Source organism: Myotis myotis, unplaced genomic scaffold (assembly GCF_014108235.1).
Source record: "Myotis myotis isolate mMyoMyo1 unplaced genomic scaffold, mMyoMyo1.p scaffold_m19_p_9, whole genome shotgun sequence".
NCBI classification, from domain to species: domain Eukaryota; kingdom Metazoa; phylum Chordata; class Mammalia; order Chiroptera; family Vespertilionidae; genus Myotis; species Myotis myotis.
The window spans coordinates 91,985,274-92,000,670 of record NW_023416401.1 but is presented as its reverse complement, the minus strand read 5'-3'; positions in this window follow the sequence as shown (position 1 = coordinate 92,000,670).

The window sequence follows — 15,397 nt, the reverse complement described above, 5'->3', positions numbered from 1 at the left end:
CGCCCGTGGTGCTCCTGTCCTGTGAGGCCGCCCCACCGCCAGCACCGCGGTCAGCTCCCGGGCCCGCCAGCAAGGTGGCCGGACCTCCCCAAACCCAGCCTCCCAGCCACCCATTACCCAGCGCATGGCGCCCCAGCCCTCCGCGGCTCCCACCCCCGCTCCGCTGCTCCCCGCGGACCCTCCCTTTGTTTCCCGGTCCCCGCGCTTTCCCGGACGCCCTCCCGGTCTCCGGCGCCCGCTGCAGGCTCTTCAGCGCTCGGTGCTGCAGACCCACGTGGCCGAGGGCCGAGGCCGGGTGGCCGCAGGCTTCCCTTTCCGTCGCCCCCGCCCGCCTGCGACGCCTTTGTGTCCCGCGGCCAGGTCCCCGGCCCGCAGCTGGGCCGCCCTCCGGGAGGACGCATTGTTCGCCGGATTTATCCGCGGCGCGCAAGGGGCCGCCGGGGGCCAGGCTCGCTTTCCTCCCGCGGGAGGGGCGCCGCGGGCTGGCCTCGCGGGCCATTTCCATGAGAAAGAAGCGGCGAGGCGCCTCTCTTGGCATTCACCGCGTGCCTTAATTGTATGGACATTAAATCAAGGTCCGCTGTGAACACGCAGAGGGGCCCTCAGGGCTGCGCGGGCGACTGGGCGGGCCGGGTCGGGGCTGCGGCCGTGACTCCGACTCGCGTGGAGTCCTCGCGCGAAGGGCGCCAACGCTCCGGCGTCTTCGCCGCGGGCGGGCGGGCGGGGCGGGGCGCTGCGCCACGCCGACGGTGCTGCTCGGCCTCCAGCCCGGGCCCGCCCCCAACTCTGAGGACCCCGTCCTCGCCCCCTTCTCATCGGGGAGAGGCCCAGCAAGCCCCTCCAGGCGGCCCGGCGGCCCGGCGCCCTGCGGGATCGCGGCGAGGAGGCGCCGGAGCCGAGGTGGGCGAGGGAGGGGTGAGCGGGCGTGTGCGGCCGCCCCGAGGTGCAGAGCCGAGCCTCCGGGCAGCGCGAGCGCCCCCTGCGGCGCCCCTCTCCACCCGACCCACGAGCGCGCAGCCAATGCGGTAAGGAAAGAATTTCGATGCTCACAGATGAAAACCGGTGTCTTTTCACAACCCAGCGAGCTCGCCCTCCCCGTGCACGGGGCGGCAAGAAGGCGCTCGAGCTGTAGGTGGTGAGAAAGACGGGGAGACCCGGAGGAACCGCTCCCGGGCTCGCCCCAGCCCGGCCCGAACAGTTACCCGTCGCGGGCGGGAGCTGTCGCCGCCGCCTCCGCTCCCAGCGCCGCCTCCGCTCCTAGCGCAGCCCGTTCCGCCGCCTCCTCGGTGCCCATGAGCCTCCCGGACGCCACTGCCCCGGGTGGAGGAGGGCGGGGGACGCCGCCAAAGGAGCTGGGCGAGTCCTCGGAGTCACGGCTTCGGCTCCCGGCTTCTGCTCGCCGGCCCCGGGGCGCCGCTGTCCCCCGCCGCCTCCGCCGCCGCAGCTGCCTCCGTGCGTTTCCGAGCGCGGCTCGGGCACCGAGAGATTATCACTGGGGCGCGCGGTGACGTCACCGGACACCGCTCTGCCGCCGCCTCTCGAGGTGTCCTTGAGAACTGCGGAGGGCCGTGCACACGCGCGCACGCGCACACACGCGCGCACACACGCACTGCGCGGGCGCCTCCCTCGAACCCTCGCGCGTCCCACCCTGGGTGCTCCTCTGCTCACACGGACACCCTGAGCGCCCAGGACCGAGCCCGGTGCCCGGCGCCCGCACATACGGCCATGGAAACGCCTGTTTCTCTCACACTCTCACACACACTGGAACCCTCCTGAGTCCCACCCGCGCCCACAAGAATGCGGCTCCTGCAGGCCACCAGCGACAGCCCCTCCGGGAGCCCATCGACACCCACAGCCACACCAGGCCGGCAGCAGGCCTGGCCCCACTGAGGACACCTCCACACTCAGGCTGTACCTGCCCCCGCTGAGCTCCCGGTCACTCCCCAGGGGCCCTCTGCCCCCAGGAAGGGACCTGCAGAGACAGCACATGGCTCCTGCCCAGGCCTCCCCGCTGTAGGCCCTGCCCTGTGGTGACACCGAGAAGGGAGATGGTGACCCAGTGAAACACTGCTCCCCCGTTTCTTTGTGTTGACCGGGGTAGGAGTTCTTGCCCGGATATCAAGGAAGCATGGCCACACCTGGTGGCCTGGCTGCCCAGACAGTGTGCCCTCTGCGACTGACCCCGATTGGGCCCTCGAGGGCCAAGGACGCGCAGTTTCCCTAAGCTACCGACCTCACGTCTCCATCGGCTTTTGTTCCGCGCAGACGGAAGGAGCTGCAGGCCCAGGCCCGGCCAGCAGGCCTCTGCCTCCCTCCTTCCCTTCAGGCCGCCAGCCCCTGTACCATCTGCCCTGAGTGGAGCCTGCTGACCCTCCCTCCTCCAGTGGGCGCACCAGCCTGCTTCTTTCCTCAGCTCTCCAGCCCCTGGGACCCTGAAGAGCGCCGCTGGGAGGGGCTGGGACTCTGCCCTTGAAACCCTCCCCCTTTGGTGGGCTTCGGTCTGACCCTACCAGCCCACATTCCCTGCCGGTGTCAGGCATGCCCTTTTCTCTGGCAGGGGATTTGCAGGCCCCCCACTCCTCCGCACAGACGCGAAATCACCACCCACTCTCAGGCCAGAGCCTGGGAAGCGACCCCCAGCCTGCAGGGTTGGCAGCCACAGCCTCACACAGGCCGGATGCTGGCACTGGTTGGGGTGGAGGGCAGGGGACACTGGGCAGCCCAGTTCCAGCTTCATCGGAGTGTGTCCCTATCTGCCTCTGCCCCGGAAGGGAGGTGGATGCGGGAGGGTCCCCAGACAGTGGGGTCCGCTGTCCATGGTGTTGAATCCCAACCTTGAACCCTAGTCTCATTTTTCTCCCGCCTCCCGCTGGACTTGTTGCCTAGTCCTGTCCCTTGAAGGGCCAGGGTCTCAGTGTAACGGGGCAGGTGCTCCCTCCCCCCCCCCGCCCCCCCCCCGGAGAGGGTCAGGCCTGCTCTGGCTTCCAGCTCCCTGGACCTGGTTTGCATTGGAAGGGGAGGTCTCCTCAGGTTTACAGACCCCCAGTCTCTCTTCAGATGCCCTTTCCTGGGGCCACGGGAAGGTCTTCACAGACCTGTTCCCTCTTCTGGCCCAGCACCTACACTCTGCCTCCCTCACCACCAGCAGCGCCCTCCACAGGTGGGCAGGGGTGGGCACGCCTACCCTGGATCAGACCAGCTTTGGGCACATCCCTGGCCCGGCCTGTAGGCATTTTCTTTCCCCATTTTTATCTCTCAGAGTCTTGGCATCAACGGGGCCAGAGCTCACCCCTTCCAATCCCAGGGACCCTCAGCCCCAACGCTAGCCCCCTGGCCCCGGGGAGAAAGAGCTGCCCTGGGCCTGGGGGTGGAGCTGACTGGTGGGCGCTGCATGGGAAAGGGGGCCACCGCCAGCCTCGGCCTGTCCGCCCTCTGTGCCAGCTGGGGGCCTCCCGGTGGCCCTGGAGCATCTGTAGGTGCCATAAAGGTCAACTTCCTGCTGCAGGCCCAGCGAGTGACTGCTCTGGTGGGCTCAGGGGGCACCCAGCGTCATCCGCCCGGCCTTCTTCCCAGCACACCCGGAGTTTGTGTTTGTGGGTTTATTTATTTGCCAGCTCCCAGCATGTGGGGAGGGGGCTCCTGGCTTGAGTGAAAGGCACAGGAACTGGCAGCTCAGGGCTCCCAGTTCCAGGCAGCGGCCTCTGTGTGCACAAAGCCCTTCGTGCAGGCCAGCAACTTGGGTACAGGTCAGGTGGCTCCCTGGAGCCGGGTGGAGAGAAGGAAGGGAGGGACTTGTCCGGGACTCCACCCCTCCCTTCCTCCAGCGTGAAAGCCTGCAAATAGTGTATAGTGTATAGTGAATAGTGTATAGTGTACAGTGAATAGTGTATAGTGTATAGTGAATAGTGTATAGTGAATAGCATGGGGTGAAACAAAGCCACAGAAACCCGTGAAGAGCCCCGCCCTTTCTGCTCCTGCTTCCTAGTCACACCGTTGCTCCCTCCTGGGCACCAGACCTGTCATTCCTCCAAATAGGGGCGGGGCCATGGACACATCTGGGAACTGCTGGCTCTTGGCCTCAAGACCCTGCCCTCCATCCAGGGTGAAGGAAAAGTGGGGCAGGGTCTGGCTGTAGGCCAGTGGCAGGGCCTGCAGTGGACGTGTGAGGGGAGGGGGAGGGCTTTGGGAGAAGGGGCAGTGCTGGCATGGACACAGGGCTCCAGGCCCAACCTCTGCTCTGGGTCCCTGTCGCCTCAAAATGCCCCGCAGCTTCCAAGCGCGGGTGTGGGTGGTGCCGCAGCTCAGAACCCCCACCACAGGCTTGCTGTGCAGGAGGCCTGGCCGCGGCCCCTGTGTGGCTGGGGTGGGTGCGCCAACACAGCACAGCTTGCTCCAGGCTCAGAGGAGGCACCCTTCTCACCTGGCTCTCCGGCCCTGGTTGGGGGAGGGAGTTCCTCCCCTCTCCTCTGATCGGGTGGGGCTGGGACCCCTGCCACGCTCAGTGCTGAATCCCTAAGACCACCACAAAGGTGGCCACTGTGCGCCTAGCAGGGGGCGGGGCGCTCAGAGGACAGGGGGCTCTGCAGGGAAATGAGGTTGTCAAGACCCCTTGCTCCCTCCTCCCTGCCTAGCCCGGCCTAGCCCAGCCCCACAAGGAGGGACAGATGACTCAGGGTCCAACATCCCCAGAGGTGCAACTGCCCCATCTGGTCTGCCACCTCTGCCTCTGGGCTAACTCCTCCTGCTTTGCCAGTTCAGGATTTTCTCCCACAGCTCTTCTCCACACCACTGTCTCTCACTCCTTGGCTCTCTCCTACTGACCCATTTCTCCTTCCCTTTCTCCTCCCTCCTCCCACCCCATCTCTGCTTCTCTCCCCTCCACCTTCCTCCACCTCTGAGAGCCTCTGGCTTCCTAACCCACACCTTCCTCCAGGGTCCTTGCCATCTGCTTCTGGGTGATTCCAACAGGAAAAGGAAAGGGGGGGGGGGTCCTTGGAGAGGCCCCAGGATCTTCTCAGACTTGTCTGCTTGTAGGGACAGGGACAGGGACATGGAGTTGAATGTATCTGCTGGGCAGGAGTGGAGCACATGTCCACTTGGACGAGCTCTGGTCACCGCCCCTTTGGCCTCTGGGACTACTTCATAGAGCTCTGCTTTTCGGCCTCTCCAAGCCTTCTTTCTCCTACCACTTCCTTTGGAAAGTGTCTCAGATACCAATTCTCACTAAGGTGTGAATGACTGTCAAGATTTGCTGTTTCCCTTCCAGTGTGCAGCCATCAGTCTTCCTCTCTATGCTGCAGTCGGCTGTGATGTGCTCCCTCTGTGGGCTCTGTGCCTCTGACTGCCCTTGGCTTTGGCTGTGGGAGGTGCCTGCAGACCTGCAGGAGGAGGGAGTTAGTGTCACCTCAGCCACCTTCCAGGATGCATTACTCACCTCCAGGGTTCCAATGGGCTTCACTGGGAAGGACAGAATGAATGACAGGCTTTCCTGCCCCCAAACCAGAGCAAGAGACTCTGGGCCCCGAGAGGCCTCCCAGACCCCCCGCCCCCCATGACCAGGAGGGAGAGACAAGCCTGATGCTCAGAGCGGATGGGAGGAAAGGGGGTACCATGGGAGCAAGCTCGGGGAGCCCCAGGAGGGAGTGGGTGGTGGCTGAAGTGAGGAGGAACCCCGATGGTGCCTCTGGTCCTTCCTAAGCCCCATCTGACAGGGGTGGCTGGGCCTCCGGGTGGGAGTGTGGTGCTGCAGGGGGAGGGTGGCTGGGGCTAAGCACCCCATCTGGACACCCCGCCATGCTGACGGTGACGGTGGAAGCTCAGGGCTGACCCAGACATGCAGGGAGGGGACCCCTGTGCCTGCCAGCTCCTCTCCCGTTCAGCCCACCCTCGGGGCAAGGGGCAGTAATGACAGCTAAGTAATCCCTAATCCAAAAAGCCAGCTCCCCAGCCCACACCCCATCTGCGAGGTGGGGAGTGGGGGAGAAGGACAAGGTGCTCAGGGCTGAGGGCTGAGGCCCCGCTGCACTGCCTGGCTGTGCCTGGAAGGGAGTCAAATTGCTCCCCATTCAGTGTCTGGAACCAGCTGCTGGGGAGTGGGGGCAGGCAAGGGGCTCGGGGCACTGAGCCTGCTGCCTGGGCGAGCCGAGCCTCTGCCAGCCACTGAACCGTGGCTTTGTCTTGAAGAGGGTGGAGGGCTCCTGGCCCATGTCCTGTCTCCTGGACACTGTCTCCTTCAGGGCCACCTGGGTGACCATTTTCTCTCTTTCCAAAGGCGACAAACCACATGGTCACGCTGCTGGTCTCCCCTGACCTGGCCCCATGGAGCTGCCCTGGCCCCAGGCCAGGCCCAGGCACCTCCCAGGCCACGCCACAGCCCTTGCGCCCCTGGTTACAGGGAGCAGGAATGCATAGGCTCCCCACATCCCCGAGAATAGGTCAGAGGTGGGCGGGCAGCAGCAGGGAGGGCACAAGGCTGTGCTCTGCACTGATGGCCGAGTTTGCCCGGGTCCCCTTGGCTGTCAGACCTGGACAAGGCCCTGCGGGACCCCACACAACTCTCACCACATCCCCTCTGTCCTCCACCCAGAGGTGACGCAGAGCAGGCCACACCATGCCCGGCGTCCCGCCACTGTGCCCAGACCCCCACAGGGACAGGGCTCTCAGAGAGCACCGGGCTGCTGGCAGGGCCCAGGCTAATGTTACTAAGATTAGTGAAACCATCAGCTCCAATGACTGCTACCGCCCAGACAGGAGGACACCCTGCACTGCTGCCTCCTTGTACTGGTGAACCATTCTTGAAAGTGGAAGGTCCTGCTGGGAGGGGCTCCTGCCTCTCCCCACTCTCCCCGGCCTCCCCGGCCCCTCCCTCTGCTGTCACTTTACTCCCCTGACACCTTTTGCCCGCCGCCCGGGGTCCTTCCTGCAGGGGCCTGGCCTTGCTCTTCACGCCCCTGGAACTTGGCCAACTGAGAGGGGTGTGGCCTCCAGCAGGGGGCAGCTGGTCTGCGTTTCTCCCTGGGGACAGTCCCTGTCACCTGTGCTGCCCATAAACCCAGCCAGTGTCCTGTGGCCCGAGTGTGGGTCCCGGGGACCCAGAGAGTGCGCCTCAGACGGAGCAGCACCTGCGCCCCTGCGGAGAGGACAGGGAGGACGGCCCCGCCGTTTCGGTGGAAGTGAGATTTTCAGGAAAATGGACACGTGGGAAGCTTTGTTCACTCAGAACCGCATTCCCTCCCACCTTGAGGGGCCCCACTTATATAAGAGTCTGGGTGTCCACCAGGACTGGGTGAGGGACAAGGGCGAAGGAGGTGCCCCAACTGGGCCAACGGGGTGGCCTGGCAGCTTCAGGACGTGAGGACAGGGGTGCAGGACGTGGGGTGGCTGCTGCTTTCTCCCACCCCTGCCCCTGACAGGACACCCTGGGTCGCCGGGTGAACCGAGATGCTGGTGGCCCCCCAGGCTCAGAAGGGGCACAGGGACCCCCAGAAGGTGCACCCAGCACTCTGCCCTGCTGAGGGTGGGCCGGGGCTCTGTCTGGGAGCTGTCGAGGTGCTGCCCAGGTGACAGAGCATCCATGGGCCCTGGGCCCCAGCAGTGCAGTGACAGACGTGTCAGGCCCCTCCCCCTGGAGAGTGGAGCTGGGGGTCAGGCCCGGATGGAATAGCTGAACGGACATATCTAGTGTTGAACATGCAAAGGGCTGGGAGGTGCTGGGCGATTCAGCCGAGGCCCCGGAGCCCCCCCCCGTCTCCTGGTCAGGGCTCACCTGGCCACCTCCAGGCCTGGATGGAGTCCACACCACAGGGAAGGAGCCGGCTCCCGAGTGGCCCCCGGGGGCACCAGTCAAAGTGTATCTGGGCCCAAGGGAGAGGGAGACCGGAGGGGCCAGGCGCGGAGCCCTGTCCTCTGTGGGCCACTGAGGACCTGCTCTTAGAAATGTCCTGCTGGGCTCGCCCCGGCCCGCCCACAGCTGCTGGTCGCTGCTCCCGGGGCGCGTGACCCTTGCCCAGACCTGCTTTCTGGGGGCTGGGCTGAGACAGGAGCTGGGGCTCTGGGACGACGGTGACATTGGCGCGGCTGGCTAAGGCCTGCCACTGCTCTGCCGCCTCCCCTGTCTGAGCAAAGAGCCAGGGAGGGAGTGAATGGTTGGATGTGTCCGATGGGAGCCCCACTGCGCCAGTGCTTGGCTCCTGGTGGGAACGTGAGTCCTGTGGGGGGACCGGGGCGCTGCAGGGTGGCGGGGACACCCTGGGTCCGGCGGGGACTGGCAGGAGCAAGGAGTCTGACCGTGTAGAGCAAGCGTGTCAAACGCTCGGCCAACGGCGCATGCCTCGTTTATTTGGCTTGTGTCAGCCTCTGAGTCCGACCTGCTTGGTGCAGAGCACTCCCAGCTTGGTGGGAGCAGCGTGCCTGCCCTGGGCCAAGGTTAAACATGGTGACCGAGCCCAGCTGGTGTGGCTCAGAGGTTGAGCGTCGACGTATGAACCAGGAGGTCAGTGTTAGATTCCAGTCAGGGCACAGGCCTGCGTGGCAGGCTCCATCTCCATGTGGGGCGTGCAGGCAACAGCCAATCAATGATTCTCTCTCATCATTGATGTCGCTCTCTCCCTCTCCCTTCCTCTCTGAAATCAATAAAAAAAAATATTTTTTTTAAAAAATAAAGAAAAACAGTGAATAAATCCGGGAAAAATCGAGCCTCCAAGTTGTTAATTGGCTTTGCCTCAATCAGCCTAATGAATATTCATGAGGTGTGCTGTCCTCATCTGCTTTGATCCGCAGCCTGCCACCAGGAGCTGATGCCTGCCTCACACCCCTCCTCCTGCGCTGACTGACAGTAGCCCACACTCTGCTCTGATTGGCCCAGCTGTTCTCAGAAATGCCATAGCAACCCCTGGCTGGTTGCCTAGCAATTCTTCCCTTTCTTCCTTTTTCCCCTAAAGCTCAAGCCAAAAATCCATAGGATGGAAAATGTCTGTGCCATGGCGTGCGTGTGCACACGGTGGGTGTTCACACACAGGGGTACAGTTACCTGTGCAAAGAAAGAACTGGAAGGGGATGTCCCTCCCCCAGCAGATCCCAGGGACTCAGGGTGCTCTGTGCCCCAAACTGCCCTGGCTCTCCTGCCCAAACTGTCTGAGTGCACCCCTTGCTTGGGAGAATGGAGGGGACACGGGCTGATGGCCCAGGGGGATGTCCTTGGGTGCCTGCTGCATCCCCCACCAGCACCACCCACACCCGCACCCCCCCACCAGGCAGACCTTCAGGCCCCGCTCCTCACTGGGGAAGGAGAGGAGGCCGACGCCCGGCTCTGCCCAGTGGTTGTGCGGGCCTCAGACCAGCGTGTCAGGCTCACGGCGCCAGGGTGCGCGAAGGTGCTGGTGCCCGTCGCCTGGTGGCATCAGAAGCGCCCGCTTGGCTCGGCTAACCCCAGAGGAGGTGGCACCTAGTGCCATTGAGGGACTAGCCCCGTGGTCGGCAAACTGCGGCTCGCGAGCCACATATGGCTCTTTGGCCCCTTGAGTGTGGCTCTTCCTAAGCCTTAGGAGTACCCTAATTAAGTTAATAACAATGTCCCTACCTATATAGTTTAAGTTTAAAACTTTGACTCTCAAAAGAAATTTCAATCGTTGTACTGTTGATATTTGGCTCTGTTGACTAATGAGTTTGCCGACCACTGGACTAGCCCCTTGGGAAGAAAGTGGTGGCCTTGGTATTTCCACTTATTTTTTGCTTAGAGAAGGTTTAAGGCACAGTTCAGACCAGGGAAGCTAGCAATGGCACCTCGGTGCACCTCCGAGTCCAGACCCCGGGTTGCAGAGGCGAGCCGGGCGCCCGCTGCCCTCGGAGGCCACCCAGCGGCTTGTTCTGGGCGACCTCCAGGATGTGGGATGAGGTGCCTGGCCACCAGCACCGGCCCCCTGTCCCTGACATGGCGACACCCATGTCTGGGAGAGGACCAATGCAGGCGGCAGGCAGGTCATCAGGGACGAGGGCCCCCGTTTGCTCTGCCCAGGACAGGCCAGGAGAGCAGGGCCTGAGCGGGCAGCCCACGGACCAGGGGCTCCTGACCATGGACAATGCTGGTGGGCGGCTGGTTCTTGTTTTCAAAAAGAAGTGGGGAGGGTAGCTATTTTTCTCCTGGCAGGGGGAGGGGGAGAAAACGCAGCCCACGCCATGGGGCTCCTTACATTTCCTTTGTCTCAGGATATCGAAGAGCCGATATGGCACTTGGTGACCAGCAGAAGCCAAATCACGAGCCCACATTGATCCCGTCCACCTCCCCGTTCAACAGGCGGCATCTCCAGTGAACAGCTGCCCTGACTTCATCTCCATCAATGGCTGGGGAGGGAGTCAGCCCCCAGGGGCCTGGGGCCGGAGCACAGCTGTTCTGGACGTGGAGCCGGGGTGCAGGGGTGGGGTGGGGAGCACCCCCCTCCACGCTGATTGAATAGCGTGGCACCCTCTTGGGGCAGGAGGGAGCCCTGGTCAGTTCCTGGTCCAGTGCCTCGTCCTCCCAATGTCTTTCCAGACCCCCCCCCGCCCGGGTGCAGGGGCAGCCGGAGAGGGGTTTCTGGCCAGTCAGCACAGCATGGCCAGCTGCCGGGTCCAGGTGTGAGGAAGGAGCTGGGCGGAAGGAAGCGTGGGCGCCATGGAGACACGCGTGGTGGGAGCCTGGGTTAGCAGCCCCCAAGAGGGCCTGACCGTCTTCCCCTCCTCCTGAGGCACAGAGCCCCCCTCAGGGGTGGAGACAGTGGCCAGCAGCTGGCCAACCCCCAAGAGGGGAGCAGGTCCTGGCGGGTGTGACTCGGTTGAGCGTTGTCCTGTGCAGAAGGTCACAGGTTCAGTTCTCAGGCTGTGAGCTCAATCACAGTCAGTGGGTGTTTTTTTCTCTCTCTCTCTTCCTCTCCCTCTTCCTCTCTCTCTAAAATCAATAAAAAACATTTATTTTAAAAAAAGAGGACAGACGGGTTGCAGAGGGCCAGCTGGTCACCTAGAGTGTCCAGTTCTCCAAAGGCCTCCAGGGAGAGAGGGGCAGCCAGGACCAGGGTGGACGTTGTGGTGCCTGGGAGGGACCCTGCCTGGGGTGAGGCCCCACCCCACACGGCGGGTGAGTTCAGGGTGGCCAGCCCTCTGGGAGGGGAGGCCCAGCTGGCGGTCACTTCAGATTGTCTCGTGTGCTGTGCCTGGCCAGGCCCCAGTGGTGTGATGTGGAAACTGAGGGAGAGGCAGTTACCATGGAAACGAGGTGTGTTCAGAAGAGAAACCTAGGCATCCACCCTCTCTGGACGGAGTGTGTTGTTAGCACAGGTGGGTGCTCTTTCTCTGGCCAGACAAACCTCCTCGGGGGCAGGGCCCCCTCCCCCCGAAGCCTGGGGTCCCGGAGCCCCGCGCCGCCCCAGAGGTGCCCACAGCTGACAGGTCTGGGGGAGCTCTGGGCGGAGTCCTCCATGGTCCTGTAAGCCACCAAGGCACAGAAGTTCTGAATCTCCCGAAGGGACCCAGGAGAGGGCTGCAGCCACCACCCGCGGGTCTTTCCTGCCGAGGGGGGCATGGCTGGGTGCTCACTTTGGCCTGGGCTCCAGGAGGCATGTGCCTGGGGGCAGCCCGCCGGCCTGGCAGCCAGCAGGGTGGAGGGTGGAGTCAGTGATCCCTGTGGTCCTCATGGAATCCCTCCTGCTCCCCTGGGGCCGACAGCACACAGATAGCACCCGCAGGCTTTGTCTTTGGAAATCAATCCAGCTCCGAGTGGGACTAACCCGACATCCCTTCAGAGAACAGTGCCCAAGGTCAAGGGGACCAGGACTCACAGTGGCCAGCTGGGAGGCCAGAGCCCTGACATTCTGTAAATAGGGCCCAAGAGCTGCGGCCGCCGTGCGGCAGGCACTGGGGGTGGGTGGGGAGGGAGATGCTGAAGAGGCCTTGGGGGCAGAAGGGAGAAGAGAGACTAGAGAAGAGGGTGGGCTGCAGGGAAGGGTGGGGGTCACAGGTATCCTCACCTGAAGCCATGGGACCCCCAACATCTCACAGCCCCCACTCCTCCCTGTGCAGGCAGCACATGGAGGTGCTGCAGCCATAGACGAGGCCACGCTCCCCCCGAGCCCTGCATCTTCCAGCCACCCCAAGACCCACGGTCCCAGCCAGCTCTTCTCCATGGCCACCCACAGCCTAGACACGTGCAGTCCAGCCAGCCAGAGGGCAGACACGAGTGGGGGGGGACAGCCTCTTCCCACATGCTCCCCCGCTCCCCCATCCTCCTTCCTCTCCTTCCCTCCCCACTGGTCTCCCCCATCCTTCGTGGTCCAGCTGCAGGAAGGAGCAGCCTTGGGCAGGTGTGTCCCCGGCTGTGGCTGGCTGTGCAGGTCCCCCACCCCCACGGGTGCCAGAGGAACCTGTTAGGACAACTGGATCTCGGCAAGAGGGCATTCGCTTGCTGAGGGGACAGGCCTTCCACAGGGGAGGGTGCGACAGTGACGTCACAGATCCTCACACCGTCCTTGCTCGTTTTCTTTTGTGGATTGAAGATGTGGGACGCGTTGGCTTCGACAGAGCCTTTACGTAACCCAGTGCCTCCCCAACGAGCACGGGAGAGTCACCTTTAACGCAGGCACAGGCCTCGCACCTCCCAGGGCCTCTGCCCCCTCCGCCTTTATTACCACGTCAATTTAGAAAACAGGCCACGGGAAATGAAATCGCTTAAAATAGGTCACCAATTATAACTGCACTCGGGTAAATGGGAGCCTCTGAAACCTGTATTAGTGTATCGGCACTAGAGGCGAACTCCTCAGTCACCACGGCCTCCAGGCGGCCTCACTCCGCCCAGCATGAGTGGCATCTTGGTCATAGTCTCTGGAAATCACTTTGTGACCCAAGTCCCAGCAGGACAGAGGGCAAATGAGCAATAAACATACCTTAACCATTAATAAAAACGAGACAAAGTTTCAGCCACTAGCAAAATGGGATTCCCACCCTGACTACATTCGGGCCTGAAAACACCGGCCTCCAGAGCTGGGCACTTCCTTCTGTGGTTGTGATTAGCTTTCCTGGTTTTGCCACAGTCTGCAGCCCAAACTCGTTCAGGTCACATGGAATGCTGGTTAGTCCCTGTTAACGGTGACGGCACTGAAAAATCCGGCAGCCAGAGGGACCCAGTGAGAGAGTGCATAGAAATCTTCTAAGAGGAATCCATTCTGTGCTCGGCAGAGGCCCGAGCCTGGCGAGCAGAGGGCGTCCCAACAGCGTCCTGGGAAAGGAATTCGGAGGACCTGGGGGTGTGTTAGTCATTTTCCATTGAGGGTGCCCCTCAGCCCATCTAATTGACCTCTGAAGTCTCATAGTTACTGTTATTGCAAAACAACCATTTTGCGCTTTAATTCTGAAAAAGGGGTGCTTTGCCAAGCGGCTGTGCCGGAGGATCACACTGTTTCTATTGCAGTTCGCCTACGCCCCCAGGATCTGAGTTGGAAGCACGCTCTAAAATGTCTCTGTACACTTGCCCTCACATCGCGTCCCTGGTGCGGTGCTGTGCCGTTGTTCCGGCCGGGCAGACCTGACCAGGATGCCACGCCCACCTCCCAGCACGTCAAGGCCTCCCGCGGGCCATCGAGGCCAAACACACGGGATCCCATCCATCTCTCCTGCTGAGCGTGTGGCTCTCAGAAGCCGGCTGGAGCATCAGAGGCCTGGAGAGTGGGGTGCTGCAGGACCCCCCAGGAATCATGGTTCTGCCCTGGAATCTTGGCCAGATGGGGTGTGGCTGGCCGGCACAGGCGATCTGGCCGTGGCCCACCCGCTGGAGGCTCCCCTGCATTCCCTCAGGTGTGCTTGGGGCTAGCCACACCCAGGTGGGTCCAGGTGCTAGTTTAAGACCTGCTTCAGCAGCAGCTGGAGCAGCTGCCTGGTGGGCCTAGACCTGGGGACACTGGGAGCAGGGAGAGCAGGGGCAGGGAGGGCACCCGGTCGTGTTCCAGACGCAGAGTGGGAAGCTCAGGTTAACCGGGAGGAACGAGGCCGCGGGCAGCTGCCGCTGGCTCAGGGCCACTGCCTGGGGTGTTTCCTCGTATGCCTGCAGCGGCAGGACCTGGGAGCAGTGATGTAACTCCCCACCTTGGTCTCCTCATCTGACAAGTGAGCCATGAGTCGGGGAGATGAGGCTGGATATGTGACACATAGTAGGTCCCCAGTTAACGTTGCCCATTCTTTCGTCAAACAGACCAGACTTTCTCAAATGGGTCTCAGAACACAGTGGTGGGTGGGCCTCGTGTCCCACCTAGAAGGAGCAGCTCCCACTGGGAAGCGGACACAGCTTAGGAGACGGGCTTCCAGGCCCAGCCGCAGGCAGCGCAGGGCTGCGTCCCTGGGGAGTGGCCAGAGGGGAGGGCCAGGTCTGCCCTGCCTGCTCCCTGGGTCAGGCCCCAAGAGGTTTGAGGGAACAGGATGGGAAGCGTTTGCAGGCAAACAATGAGCATGAGAGAGCTGCTGTGGCTACACTAACACCGAACAGGGAGCATCGCCAGAGATAGGATGGCAAGAGCTCGCTTCGTCCAGAGCACATGTCACCAGCACGGAGCGCCGATAACAGCTCCGAGCGCGTGAAGCAGAGCCGTGTGACTCACGGAGAAGCAGGCTGGCCCGCAGTCACCATGGAGACGCACACCTTCTGTCTCTCAGGCTTGGGTAGAGCAAGCAGACGACATCAACGACATAGGTAACAAGTTGTTACCGACACTGACCTGATCGATGGGAATGGAACATTCCACCAAACAAGGGCAGAGTTCACATTCTTTCAAGTACTTCGCAGCGTTTGGTGCGGCAGAGAAGTGCTGGGCCTAGAGGAAGCCTAGACACACTTCCAAAGGTTGTGCTCTCTGAATATTCCTGCCCCGGCTGCTGTTTCTTAGTGGTTAGAGCATCGGTCTGCACACCGAAGGTTTGAAGGTTCGATTCCCAGTCAAGGGCATGCACATGGGTTGCATGTTTGATCCCCACCTCTGGTTGGGGTGTGTATAGGAGGCAACCAGTCGATGTGTCTCTCACATCTCTCTCTCTCTCTCTCTCCCTCCCTCCTTCCCCTCCCTTCCACTCTCTCTGGAAAACAATGGAAAAAATATCTTTAGGTGAGGATTAACAAAAGAAAAAACTATTTTTATTATTATGATGAAATTAAATGACAGATCTATATGATATTCAGAAAAGCCAATATGTGGAAATGGAGCAATACATTCTAAATCTCCCATGGGGTCCAAGAAGAGATTTTAAAGAAAACCAGGAGGTATTTCTAGTGAAATGAAAAAAAAAAAAAATAGGGCATAACAGCATTTTTGGGATGCTGCTACAGTAGTGCTCCAGGAAGCTTCAAGTGCTCACAGGAGAAAGCAGGCGGATCTCAATGTCTACACTA